Source organism: Budorcas taxicolor, chromosome 2, assembly GCF_023091745.1.
Source record: "Budorcas taxicolor isolate Tak-1 chromosome 2, Takin1.1, whole genome shotgun sequence".
NCBI classification, from domain to species: domain Eukaryota; kingdom Metazoa; phylum Chordata; class Mammalia; order Artiodactyla; family Bovidae; genus Budorcas; species Budorcas taxicolor.
This window is the reverse complement of record NC_068911.1, coordinates 165,041,427-165,055,092: the sequence shown is the minus strand read 5'-3', so window position 1 is coordinate 165,055,092 and position 13,666 is coordinate 165,041,427. Positions and strand designations below refer to the sequence as shown.

The 13,666-nt window shown below is 54.9% G+C and overlaps 1 protein-coding gene across 2 annotated transcripts in view; it reads left to right on the top strand.

Moving 5' to 3' along the window:
* The first annotated feature begins 532 nt into the window (after window positions 1–532).
* The window catches only part of ZNF362 (zinc finger protein 362), a 39,962-nt gene continuing 26,828 nt past the window's right edge, over window positions 533–13,666 (top strand). The window contains exons 1-2 of one of the 2 annotated variants that reach the window (XM_052635642.1): window positions 12,587–12,657; window positions 13,245–13,297. The gene's annotated coding sequence lies outside the window, so the exon portion shown is untranslated. Of the gene's footprint in view, window positions 617–12,586; window positions 12,658–13,244; window positions 13,298–13,666 lie in introns of those variants that run through there. The other variant, XM_052635641.1, reaches the window with a different exon arrangement.

Sequence of the window (13,666 nt, the reverse complement as noted above, 5' to 3'; positions counted from 1 at the left end):
CCGGGGCCCCGGGAGCCCCCGCGCTGGGGAAGGGGCTGGCCTAGGGCCGCGGGCTCCGGTGCCCTCCCCGCGCGGCTCGGGCGGGCGGAGGGGGGCGAGGAGTTCCTTTGTGGCTCTGCCTCCGGCGCGGCGCGGGCGGGGGGCGCCGCGCAACTTTGCGAGGCGGCGGCGGCGGCGAGCTCGAGACGAGGCCCCGGGGCCCGAGCGGGGCCCCCAGCGCGCGGCCCGCCCCCGCCCCCCGCCCGGCCCCCTCCCCTCGCGCGCCGTCGCCGGAGCCCGGCGCTGCCCACTCGCGGGAGCCCCCGGGGCCGGACGGGCTGCGCAGCTGGAGAGGCGGGGGCCCGACGCGGCCCCCCCGGAGCCGGGCGCCTGGCGCGGGGGCTCGCCGAGCGCACGGGGGGCCGCGCGGCGCTGCAGACCCAGCCTCCCGCCGCCGCCGCCGCCGCCTCGGCGCTTGCAGAACCCAGAAGTGAACAGCAGGCGACCCGGAAGGTTTGCGCGCGGCTCCGCACCGAGCCGGAGCCGGAGCCCGGAGCCGGAGCCCCAGCCCGGCCCTGCTCGGGCCGCCGGGCGCGGGGCTGCGGCCGCGTCCCGGAGCCGCCGCCAGCACAGCCAGGTCCGTGCGGGCCCGGGGCGCGGGGAGCGGGCCCGGCGGCGGCGGGCACTCGCCCGCGGGAAAGTTGCGCCGAGTTGCGGGCGGGGGGCCGGCCGGGGCGCGGGTGCTGTCAGCGCGGGCCGGGGCACTCCGAGGGCCCGGGGCCGCCTGCGCCTCGGGCCCGGCCCGGAGCGGCGGTGGCGGCAGCGGCGCGCGGGGTAGGAAGTGTCTCCGGCGGCGTGTCTGGTCTGTTCTCCGAGTGTGCGTGTGTGTGTGTGTGTGTGTGGTGTGCGCGCGTGTGTGTGTTTTCTTAAGCCGGGCTATTCAAACCTGCTGCAATTCTCCGGTAAACAATGATTCATGGGGCTTAATGCAAATAAACGGATTGCAAACGGCGCGGTTCGCGCACTTTGCAGGCGGCCCGGTGGAGCGGCCAGTGCCGGATTTCTCCCTTTTTTTGCAGATCTGCAGAATATGGCGTCCCTGTCCTGTTTTAAAAATAAGCCAGGCTGCCATTTTTGTTTTTCTTTTGTCTGAAAATTTTAATAAAACTGTCTGAGAATGTGGGAGAGGCGGCTGGAAGCAGAGGGGGCACCCGAAGGGTTGGCTTTTTTCCTTTTCTTTGGCGAGAGCCGCGAGCCTTTCGGGGAGGTGAGACACAATGCAATTGCACTTTAAAGAAAAAAAAAAAGGAAGCCGCTGGGCGATTTGGGGGGGAGGTTTGGGAATTTAAAGTTAACTCCGAAAGTTTTCTTTTTTTTTTTTTTAAGCTTTTTTTTTTTTTTTTTGGAAGGCGGTGAAATGCCGCGAAAGGATCTCGGGTCTCATTTCTCCCCCCCAGCCAGCCGCCTTTGCGGGATTTTTGGGAAAAGTTAACTGCCTATTTCCTCATAGCTGCGGGGGGGATTGTGGAAGGTTGGGGATGGGGGTTTCGGGGACCAGGAAATGTCTTTTGGAAGAGGCATTGCAAGGAGCTATATTCTCAAATTTGGAGGAAAGGGTTGGCAGTAGGAGCTCTGAGTGGGCCCCCGATTTCCAGCTAAGACCCTTGGCATGAGGAAATAATCCTGCTGTCTGCCACCGTGCCCTGGAGCAGTGTGCAACCCTCAGAGCAGTGAGCTCTGTGGGGGGTGGGGGTGGGGGTGGGCCTGTCTCCTTCATGGGTGGCCAGGGCCCTATTGTAGGCGGAAATCTTGCCCTCCGTGCTGGGGTGGCTCCTGCTGGAGAGCCCCTTCCCCTGGTGGGCCTCCTGGCCCTGGTAGGTGGCATCTGGGTGAATGCCCTCAGGTGGTTGGCTGTTTGGCTGGGGGCAGGCAGGCAGCCCCAGTGGGTCCTGTCTGAGGGGAGGGGCAGGAGAGTTTGTCTGGTAGTGGGGGTGGTCTGAGCCTCTTCCCTGTGGTGTGCTCTTACCGCCTCTGCCCTGCATCCTGGAGGCTCCCTGTTGAAGGCAGTTTAGACTTGGGTGAAGTTCCTGGAGCATCTCTCTGGACAGGTCAGGACTTGCTGGCTTTCAGGCTACAGAAGTGTTCTCAAGGTCTACAAGGTCTGGTGTGGCTGGTGCTGTCCAAGGCGCCTGGGTGGGCTGGGCCTGGTCTTGCCCTTCTGGAAAAGTCTGTCTGTCCTAGGACCCTAAGCCTGTCTAACCCCTGCCCCAAGGTCTCCTGGAGGCAAGACCCCTCTAGTCACTCCTGTGTTCTGGCCCCACTGGGCAGGGTGAGCTGAATTCAGGCAGAGCCAGGGGCTGAAGGCTGAGACTTAGGGATTCAGGGCTGCAGAATTTGGTATGTCTGAGCCAGAGGGGAACTAAGCTAGGCATTTTTCAGATGGAGAAACTGAAGTCCAGAGAGGAGAAGTGACTTGCCCAAAGTCATACTGCCAGTTAGGAGATCTGAGACAGAGATGTTCAGGTTTTCACGTCTGGGCTCTCTCCACTGTTCTCTGTTGGCAGGGTGGCAGGGGAGGTGGGGGTTGACTCCTGGAAGAGTCGTTTTGGACAGAACTGGACTGGGATGGAAGAGCATGTCTGCCTTCACTCATCCCCCTGTCCCTACCATCATAATCCTGCCTGGGTGTAGAGCATGGCCGTTATCACATCAGGTTCTCCCAGAAACTCGTTTGGGTGAAACTCTTAAGGTGAGGATACTTAACTCCAGTTTAAAACTTAGGAAACTGAGGCTTGGAGAGGTTGAGCAGTGGCAGAAGAGGGCTTAAACTCAGGCTTCTTAATTCCTTGTCCAGGGAGCCTTTTCCTGGGTAGATTCTGGTACTTGTGGATAGGTGTCTTTCCTAACTTCTGGTTTTTGATCTTTCAGATTCATCTACTGACCTCAGTGACTGTACAAAAAAACAAAACAAAACAGTGTAAAAGCCTGTCCCCTTAAGACTATCAGAGCTGGTAAGGCCCGGAGAGGTCATCTGGGCTCAGAGAGGGGAAGCCACTGGCTTGAAGTCACCCAGCGATCTGGGTCCCAGCTAGGAGCAGAGCCATGGGCTTCTGTCTTCTTTTCTCTGTGAGACACTCAGAGGGAGAGGGACACCACTCTACCTAGTTGCCAGACTCCACTGGGCCCAGGACATCGCTGGTTGTAGTTGGTTGCTGGGGCCAGGGGCGTTATAATGGCCAACACTAGTCTATCTCCAGCCCTTCCCTGGGCAGATACGTCCCTGCCCTTCTGTACAGTGAGTCCCTTCCTCCTTTTCTCCCTCCCTCCCTTCTTTCCTTCATCTCCATCCATTAGTTCATTAGTTTGCTAGATTATTCCTTCATTCTTTCATTGTACATTTGTTAATTTATTGGTTAGTCATTTCAGTAGTCATTCATCTGCCCGTCCATCTGTCCATCCATCCATTCAATTCCCAGCTTATCTAGTCCGGGTTGGACAGCCATGTGATACACAAATACAGTCATCAGGGGCTCCAAAGCCAGTAGGGTGCAGAAAGCACTAGCTCAGGCAGTATTTGTGGGCTCCACATGAGTTCCCAGGGAAGGTCTCTGAGAAGTAGAGGCTTGAAAATAATCTTGTGATGGTGAATCTGGGTGCTGGGACCAAGATGCTTTTTTTTTTTTACAGTGTGGTATATGGCTTGTATGACTTTGGGCACATTCTTCTCCTCTCTGAGCCTCTACTTCTTGATCTTTAAAATGGGGTAATCTCTGTGACTCATGGCTTGTTGGGAACCACCGCAAGAGTGTCTGCAGTCTCTCCCTGCCCTGGCCAGGCACGTGATAGGAGCTCGGTGTGTATCAAGAAGGATTGTTGATTACCAATTCAGGCCCTGCCTTGATTTTGAAAACCATTATGGTTTCAGAATGAGCCCAATGATCTGGGGACCCTGAAAACCCTAACCTTCTCATTCCCCTGCTGAAACTCTTCTCATATTTCCTAAGCATTTCAAAGACCGAAAACCCAATGTCCTTTAGGGGCCTACAAGGCCCTTTATGAGCCTCACAAGTGGTGTAGTGGTTAAGAATCTGTCTGCAATGCAGGACACTCAAGAGACACAGGTTCAGTCCCTGGGTCAGGAAGATCCCCTGGAGGAAGAAATGGCAACCCACTCCAGTATCCTTGCCTGCAGACTTCCATGGACAGGGATGCCTGGCAGGCTACAGTCCTCGGGGTCACAAAGAGTTGGACATGACCGAGGACATCACACAAGGCCCTTTATGGTCTGGGCCTGCCTGCCCCTCCATCTCAGCTCCCCGTCTCCCAGTCTCACCACGTTCAGCCACACCAGCTTTCTTTCTGCAGCTCGAATTTACAAAGCCTTTTGGCAGGGCCTTTGCACATCCACCCAAACCTAGAATGCCTGCATGGCTGGCGCCTTCTTGTTTCACCGGTTTTGACTCAGCTGGGGCTTCCCTGGCCACCTGCTCTGTCATAGCTTACCACTGTCACTCATGGGCACATCATCCCTTGCAGCTCTTACCAGTATCTGAAACTTCTTCCTGTATTTATTTATTTGCACTTCTTACCTGTCTGCACGGCTGGCAGGTGCTTAAACCCCATGCAGGCGAGTGGGCAGGTGGGTCTAGTGTGGGGTGGCCGTGGCTTTGATGGAGGTGAGGAGATGCCGGGGAGCCCAGGTGTGGCAGAAACCCTGCAGCGGGGCAGCTCCTGGGAGATGAAGTGACACCGAGCTCTCTGCCCTCCTCTCCCCTGGGAGGCTCCAGGCTGTTGTCAGGAAATAATGAGATGATTAAATCACAGGATCTAAGAATCCCAGTCTCTTCCAATCTCAGAACTTTGCATCTGAGAAGCTTTCGGACTCAGAACCTTTGACACTGGAGTCCACATTTGATCAAATCTGGGGTTTTTCGTTGCTGTCTAGTCGCTAAGTTTTATCCACTTCTTTGCTACCCTGTGGACTGCAGCCCCCTGGGCTCCTCTGTCCATGGAATTCTCCAGGCAAGAATACTGGAGTGGGTTGCTATTTCCTTCTCCAGGGGATCTTCCCGACCCAGGGATCGAACCCAAACCTTGCATCGCAGGAGGACTCTTTAGCACTGAGCCACCAGGGAAGCCTAGATCTGGGGTTTAGACCCTTACGTAGAGGCTCTTCACTGCCTTATTTATTTAGTGGCCCCGAGTGTCACTTTGTGCCAGGCCATGTTCCAAAAGGCTTTGTAAACATGGACATGCTTAATCCTCATTGTCATCACGCCCATTTTACAGCTAAGGAAACGGAGGCACAGAGACATGAGGTAACTTGGCCAAGTCCACAGAGCTCATCAGGCGCGTTGTGTGACTGGAACCCAGCACTCCAGGACTCCACCTTAGAACCCCACAGCTGCTGAGGGGAAGCCCAAACTCACCCGACCGCTCCACAGAGCGGGAACCCCCTTCCCACATCCTTGACAAGAGGGCCTCTGATCTCCGCTAGAGTGATGGGGAGTTCCCTCCTGACCAGGCCCCTCAGCCTCCCTTTGTCAGACCATTGTCATATCTGGAAAGATCGTCTTTACAGAGGGCAAAGTGCTGCTCCCACCCTGTGAATGACACTTGGGAAGTGATGGTAGTGGTATGGTTTCCCAGTGCTTTTGACCTTGTGGCTTTGTGACTTCAGGAGCTTCTTTCTCCCCACTGGGTTGTGAGCTCCCTGGGGGCAGGCCACCCCGTGCCTGGTGTTGTATGTGTGACCTGGCACCAAGCATACATGCCTCCCGAGCCCCTGCTGTGCCTGTAGCACTGTGCTTGGCCCTGGTCCAGGGTATTGGGCAGGCTTGGTGTACTTAGGGCAACAGGACACTGATGTCTCCATGTAGCCCCATGTGTACCCAGTTCTTGGAGAACCACTGGATCTAAAGTCACATGTTAATTGAAGAGAGGCAGACGTCACAGTTAGCCAGCCAAACTTCAGTCTGTCCACTGGGGAGACTGCAGCAGGAAAGGAGAGGCATGGGCCTTGTCCAGGGCCACCCATCCCTCTGGATGCCTTCCTGGTAGGCTTTCCTCTCCCCAGGTGTCACTTGGCTGCCACAGTATGTGTCTTGGGGTCAAAGGCAGCAACAGCCCTGGTAGGGGAGCTGCTCCCCCTGTCACACCGCCCTCCTTATCTCCACCTTGGTGGGAGTGCTCCCCGACGCACAGGGCTACGGAGAGCCCAGCACCCCTCCTGGACTTGGGTGGGATTGAGAGGTGGGTGGCGTGGAAGTGTGTTGGGGGTTGTGGGTTCAGCTTCCTACTGCCAGGACTGTGGTCAGACTCTGGAAGCTGGTAAGGATTTGGGGAGGGGGCTGAGTGGTGTGTTGAGTGTTAAGGTGTGTGGGGGAGGCCTGGGGATTTGGCTGTGGGGCCCACAGCATCCTGCCTTGTCCCTGCCTCATCCATGTGGCAGAATGTCCGTGGGGGCAGTTCTCACCATTTGAGTCCATCTGTGAGCTTTGAGCAAAGGCTTCATGCTCCTTGAGGGGACAGTCTAGCCATTTTAACTTCTGGGATTCAATGCAGGGGGCACCTGGTTGGGGTGGACACACCCCAGACATCACGCACACACATATTCACACCCCCAGTCCTTCCACATCCACCTTTGACCCTACCTCCGCTACCCGACTTGTGCCAGTTTGAGGGGCTGCCCTGCTATTTCAGAAACACTACCAGAGATGCCCAGAACTGGGCCTATAGGAGCCAGGCATTCAGAAGACAAGTCCGCTAGAGTGTCCACACACGTGATATACACGCGTGCACTCCTGCAACCCACGGATCACACGTGGTAGTCATATGCCCACGTGTGCCTCCCAGGAACCAATGCACAGCCGCCTGCTGCCCCTGCTCGGGGCCTTCCACACTCATGTGCATGCTGTGTTTACACGTCAGTGCATCTTCCACTGGCCTTACATCCTTTGGCCTTACACAGGATCCCTCCCGCACACCTGTGCACTCACGTGTGCCTATGCCCCACCCAGACCTGCTTGCAGCCTACCTGGACCTCCCGCCCTCACTCAGCAATGCTTTTCGAGCACTTACTGTGTACCAGGCCCCCTGCTTGATGATGGGGACACCGGTGGGGGGTACCGATGTCGTCCCCGCCCTGGTCTGGAGACTTGAGGCGAACACAGCTGAGGATGTGATTACAGACTTTGGTACCTGCTGGAAAGGAACCGCTTTCCTATGATGAGGACTGCCCTATAGCTTGGTGCTTTTGCATTTACTGTAACCAGTGACGATGATGGTGTGTAGAGGGGAGAGGTGCTTCAGGGATGAAGTGATCTGGCTTGAAGTTTTCCAGGTGAGGGCATTCCAGGCAGAGGGAAGAGCCGGGGTGAAGGCCCCGAGGTGGGAAGTCAAGGACCACGGAGAGGGTGGTGGCCCTGAGACCTGGGGGAGGTGGGCCTGGTCTGTCGGGGCTTGTGCTGGGTCTTCTGTGGCCTTGACCCTCCCACCCACATGTCCAGACCAGACCCACCCCATCCCTCTCTCTGATCAGCCCAGCCCTCCCTTTGGTGCTTTGCCCTGCTCAGGGCCCACTTTGCAGGCTGCCACACCAGCCTTGGGCCCTGTCTTTCCTACCCCATAGGCTGCCCCCCAGGGGTCCTGAGATACAGTCCCAGTACAGGCTCTGATCGCCTGCCGGGGGTTCCCGGCCTGGGACCCCCAAAGACCTATCTAGAAAGCTTCTTGGGGCCAGGCCGCAGCTGGGGTTCAGCAGCTGGCTCTTGCGCTGAGCTAATCCCAGACTTGACTCTTCCAGGCCACCGGGCAGCCCCGTGGGTCCTGAGAAACTGCACCCCGCCCCCTGCCCCCTGCCCCCAGCCCAGCTGACATCTCTGGTTGGTCCCACTTCCAGGAGTCTTCAGAAGGTTAGGAAAGGCTCCCATGTGCCTTGGAGAACCTCATAGCAAAACGGTAGCAGCCACCACGGAATCCGTACCACAGAGCAGGTTCTGTTCTAAAGACGTTATACCTATTAACTCATCAGATCCTCACAGCGATGCTGAGGAGACACCGTTATCATCCCAGTTTGGTAACAGTATCTGTGGCTTTGACCTTGTCTTGTTCCAGAATCTGTACTTCCAATACTCAGTGGCCACATTGCCCCTCAGAGGGTCCAAGAACCCAGGCTGTGGTTTAGTTGCATCTCTTTGTTTTATAAAGGAAGGAACAAAGGCCCAGAGAGGAAATGGACTTGCTAAAGGTCACACAGCGAGTGGACAGAAGAGGTTCCCTCTGCCCCCAACAGCTGCATGGTTGGCAGGTTACATCCTCTCCAAGTCTCATTCGTGAACCCAGGCAGGCAAGGGAGAGATTGCCTTAGAAACCAGCAGGGTGGAATCTTTGTGGGGTGTGGGGGACTGCAGTTGAATAGACATGGGTGGGGGCTTTGGGGCACCCTGGGCTTTGTAATAAGTCATCGAGTTGCTCATTTTTGTTCCAGGCATCTTCCTGAATGTGTGTTATATTTCAAAATGTTCACAGCATCCACCTCACAGGGTTCATTAGGAGCCTGAGTGAGAAATGCTTATAAAGCACCGAACAGTGCCTGGGATGGAAGAAGCGCTCAGTGACTTATGATTATGGTCATTTCACACTGGCAAAAGGAGTTCCCACTGGGGATAGGAGCTAGGGGTCCCCAGGGGACATGGCAGCAGAGGAGGGCATGGGTTCAAAGCCTGCGGAATGTCCTCTCAGCCCTGAGAAGGCAGTCACGGCCCATTCCCTGGCAGAGACGCTAGGGCTCCCAGAGAGGATTACCACCCTGGGTGTCTGGGTGGCCGATAGTGGGAGGGGGGGACTGGGAGGGGAGGGCACAGCATCCCGGCTCCCACTGACCAGGGCGCAGACAGCAGCCCCCTTCCGCTCTGATCAGCCCCAGCCTCACAATGAAAACAGCCCTTCCCAGCCCCGCAGGGCTGCGGAAACCCAGCCTAATTGGATCCAGGACCCTCGGGAGCCTAGTTCCTCACAGGAAGTTCCCAGGAGCAAGTTTCTGAGGCTGGCCTGGGTCTTGGGGATGGGGTGGGGTGCAGCAGCTGGGACTCGGGACTCTGGGCTGTGTAGAGTAGGGGCATATGGAGGGCAGAGGGGTCGTGGGAATAGGGTCTCAAGGTGCTGGGAAGACAGGAAACTTCAGCTTCTCTCTCCTAGACCAGCTCCTTGTCCATGCAGGCCATCCTCCTGGCCCCATGATGACCCGTCTACTGAAAACCTTGACCATGGCCTTTCTCAGCTCAGGGACCCCTGAACATGATCCCACGTGGCCTTTCATCTAAGTGTCTAAGCCTGGAACTCTGGCCCTTTGTGAATTGCCCTGGCTGCCCCTTCCCCTGCGAATTCCTACACTGGGCTCTTGTGGACCCTACGACTGTAGTTCTCCAGGCTCCTTTCTCCGTGGGGTTTTCCAAGTAAGAATGCTGGAGTGGATTGCCACTTCCTCCTCCAGGGGATCTTCCTGACCCAAGATTGAACCTGTGCCTCCTGCATCGTGCATTGGCAGGTGGATTCTTTACCACTGCACCACCTGGGAAGCCCACGAGAAGCCCACACTGGGCTCACACCAGACCAACATGATGCCGTGTGCTTTCCTGCCTCAGGGTCTTTGCACATACAGTTCTTCCCACCCAGCCTGCCCTTCCCTGGCATCTCTCTTGAGATCTCCCCTTCCCTCCAACAGTAAGTTCCACCGTCATGCAGTCTTTGTTCATCCCTCAGTGGGATGAGCTCATCTTCTCAGGAGCACCCCTAGCCCTAGCCCAGCCCTACCCAGCAGTACCTTGTTGCCCCTCTGGGGCGTGCCTGTGTGCTGAGTCACTTCAGTTGTGTTCAACTCTGTGACTCTATGGGCTGTAGCCTGCCAGGTTCCTCTGTCCATGGGATTCTGCAGGCATACATACTAGAGTGGGTTGTCGTTTCCCGGGATCTTCCTGACCCAGGGATCAAACCTGGATCTCCTGCATTGCAGGCAGATTCTTTACCACTGAACCACTGGGGAAGCCCCCTCTCTGGGGCAGGGGACATATTTGAGAACACATTGCTGTCCTAGGAAGCAAGCAGCTTTTCCCATGTCTTTGCATCCGTGGTTTCTGCCTGGAATGCTCCCCTTCTGCTCTCTCGCTTTCCTGGCAAACGGCCCCATCTTTGAGGCCCACGTAGACACACCCCCTCCTCCCATGTGTTTCTTCAGTGAGCAGCTAGGTGAACTAGGCACCTGAGCACCTACTGTGCGTCTGGTGCAAGGCTCTGGGGTTGTGGCAGGCTCTCAACCCTGTGTTTAAGGGTAGCAGTGGTGGAGAGCGGGATGTTTAGAGCCAAGATACAGAGGCAGGGGAGGGGAAGTGTAAAGGGCCATGGGGTGTGTATAACAAGAGAGGGTCAGAGAGTGACCTTCAGCTGAGACCTGAAGGAAGAGCCCTAGTGGGCTGTGCTGCTGAGTCCCAGTATAGGGTTGTCCAGGAGGTTGCTCAGCCAAGAACCAGACCCAAGCCCTGATCTTGGGAAGCTCACAGACACCTAGGGGCTCGGGCAGATAAGTCACCAGGCAGTTCTAGGGTAGTGGGATCAGTGCTTTGGTTGCAGTGAAGGAGGAGCCTAGGACACTGCAAGAGCTCAGGGGAGAGGCTGCAAATAGAGCCTAGGACGGGGGTGGTGATCAGGAAGGTTTCCTCTAGGCGGTGACACCTCACTTAACTCTTGATGGTTGATGGGTATCTGACAAGGTTCCCACTGGGTGATGGCCCCCACATGGAAGGGCAGAGCCTGTGCAATGGCACGGTGGCACGAGAGCAGTTTGTTTTGGGAACCTGAGAGTGGTGTAGTGAGGCTGGAGGGAGGGATGCTGTGGGGATGTATCTGTCCGGATGCATGTGACCAGTAAGGCCTCCTTAACAAAGGCCTCTGGGCCACCCTGGAGAGTTTGAACTGTGTTTCCAAAGTTATGGCAACCCAATAAGGATTTTACACAGGAGAGTGAGTGAGAAAGTCGACAGGCTTTCCTTTGTCTGACTTTGGCTCCCAAAGTCCCCAGATAGGAAAGGGGAATCCCTTTCTGACTGCACTCCTGGCTTGGGTCTGGGATGGGGCTCAAGGGCTGTTGTGGGACTTTGAACAAGCTCCTGGCCCTCTCTGAGCTCAGGTCTCCTGGGTAGGGCCTGAGGCCAGAGTCCTAATGGGGCCATAGGCGGGGGCTGGGGTGTCTTGCTTGGCCAAAGCTGGCTGAACTGTTAGTGTTATTAAAAATATTCCTTAAAAAGTCATGTAGCCACACTGCAGAAAAGTCAAGAATAGAGAAATGAAGTAAACCAAAACCTACCCCCATTTCTGTCCCCACCCTAAGCCTGAAACACACCAGTGCTAGTATTTTGGTATTTTCTTCGTATCTTTTCTTCCAGCACCTGGTTTTTATATAGATGTCATTGCTCTATCTATACAAATAATTTAAAACTCTCCCCCCACCCCCATTATTATTGTATCACGAGTGTTTTCTAAATGACTGCAGGGTGGTTTTAATCCTTTCTAATGGATCTAGTGTCAGGGTGGAGAGCATGAGCTTCAGAGTTTCTGAGTTCAAATCACCCACACACTGCATGACTTTGGGCAAGTTACCTAATTTCTCTGTGCCTCAGATCTTTGTGAGGTCGATATGAATGTAAAATGAGTCATTACAATGCCAGTAAACATTGGCCATTATCAACGACTATAGACTGTGTCACTGTATGACATGATTTACAGAGCCATCCCCCTGTTTAAAATTTTGGCTGCTCCAGGTTTTTGCTACTGTGAAAACAAACAAACAAAAAACCACTGAAGCAAACAGCTTTGTGCATAAAACTTGGTCTATATTTGGGGTATTTTCTGGGGACAGATGACCAAGAATAGGATCGCTAGACCAGGGAGTTTGAACGTTTTTATAGAGCTCCTGACACATTATTGCCAGATTGTTTTCAGAAATGACTTCCAATTTACACTCCCAGAAATAATGCAGGAGAGTGCCAATTTCACCATACCCTCACCAGCACTGAGCATTACCATGTTCTTATTGCTTTTTGCTATTTTAACATGTGAAGCTCATTTAATTTTCGCTGCTAGGGAAGCAGAACCATTTCTATGTTTATTAGCTGTTAATAACTTTTTTGGGTCTGCTAGTCTACAGCACACAATCTCTTCTTAGATCAATTAGGAAGATAGGGCTTAAGATACAGGAAATAGGGAAGAGTATAACACAGGGGACAACATAGTGCCAGAGTGGGTGGCGGGTGGCGGGGACTCAGAGGAGGGGGAGGGGACTTTCCTCTGGGCCACGACACTTTCAGTTCCCTCTGCTTAGACTATTCATTCATTCAAACATTTATCAGGTACTTTTTGGCTTAAAGGTAAATGACTCAGCCTCTATTGTGCCCTGACAGAGAGCATGTCCAACTGCAGAGATGGATGAGAAAACAGACAGAAGATGGAATGACAAGTGTCTGATGATGGAAATGCAAGGCACAGAGGGAACAGAGAAGAGGGGCACCCAACATAGCCTTGCAATCCCAGAAGGCTTCCAGGAGGAAGTGGCCTTTAAACTGGGGCCTAAGGAATAAGTTGTAATTAACCAGTGAAATGGGGAAAGGCAGAGAGTTCCAGGGAGAGGTGAGGAAGTGAGAAGGGAAGTGGAGCACTGGGGAAGCCCTCAGTCTGCCTGTTCAGAGCGGAAGGTGGAAAGAGCCAGTGAGGCCAAAGAGGTCAGCAGAGGCCAGTCACGGAAGGCCTCAGGAATCCAGACCTGGTCTGGAAGGAACGAGGGAGCCATTAAATATTCTCATGAGGGGAATGTTGTGATCTGATTTGTATTTTAGAAATAGCAGAGGGACTGCAATAGGAGAACAGAATGGGAGGCGTGGGTAGAGGTGAGGGTCCCTCGGAGGAGGCTCTTGGAATAGCTGAGGCCAGAGCAGAAGGGGGCCAGGACCAGGGCAAGAAAGGTGGTAGAAATACTCCTGGATGGATCCTGGCCAACACCTGCCAGGACCCACCCCGTCCTGTGTGCCTGGAGGATGGGGCTTGTGTGGGATTCAGCATGTGACTATCAGCTGAGCGCCCACCACCACTGACCCTGATCCCGCCTGCTCCCCGCTGCCTCCAGACCCTTGTATGTTGCTCCACCCCTCCCCCCGGTTACCAACCACTTTCTTTCTCTCCTTTTTTAAAGAATAAATTTATTGTTTTCATTATAAAAGCAACAACATTGCAGAGTATTTGGAAATCAGAGAAACAAAGACAAAAAAACCAGGTTAGTTCCAGCCGCCTCCCCCAGCACTGCCAGCCTCCCTCTGGGCGTGGTTCCCCGCAGCTTGCTTTTTCTGACGCAGGTTTTTATTTTTGCCTCTTTGTAATCATAGTATCTGGACAGTTTTGGGTCCTGCTCTCTCCCATTTGCTTGTTGGGAGCTAGTTCCCCGGTGGCCATGGGGTCTGGGCAAATCTCATTTTTTAACGTATCTGGGCTGGCCCGGGGATGGGGTGGGTAGGACAAAAGTTGCTTAAATATACCCTCTGTCCTGCAGTGGGCAAAGCTAATCACCTTCCCCTTGGGCTGCCCCGTTTTCTTTGCGACTGTTTGTGTAGGCCTGAACCTCCCCAGGTGGGAGGGCCTGGCACCA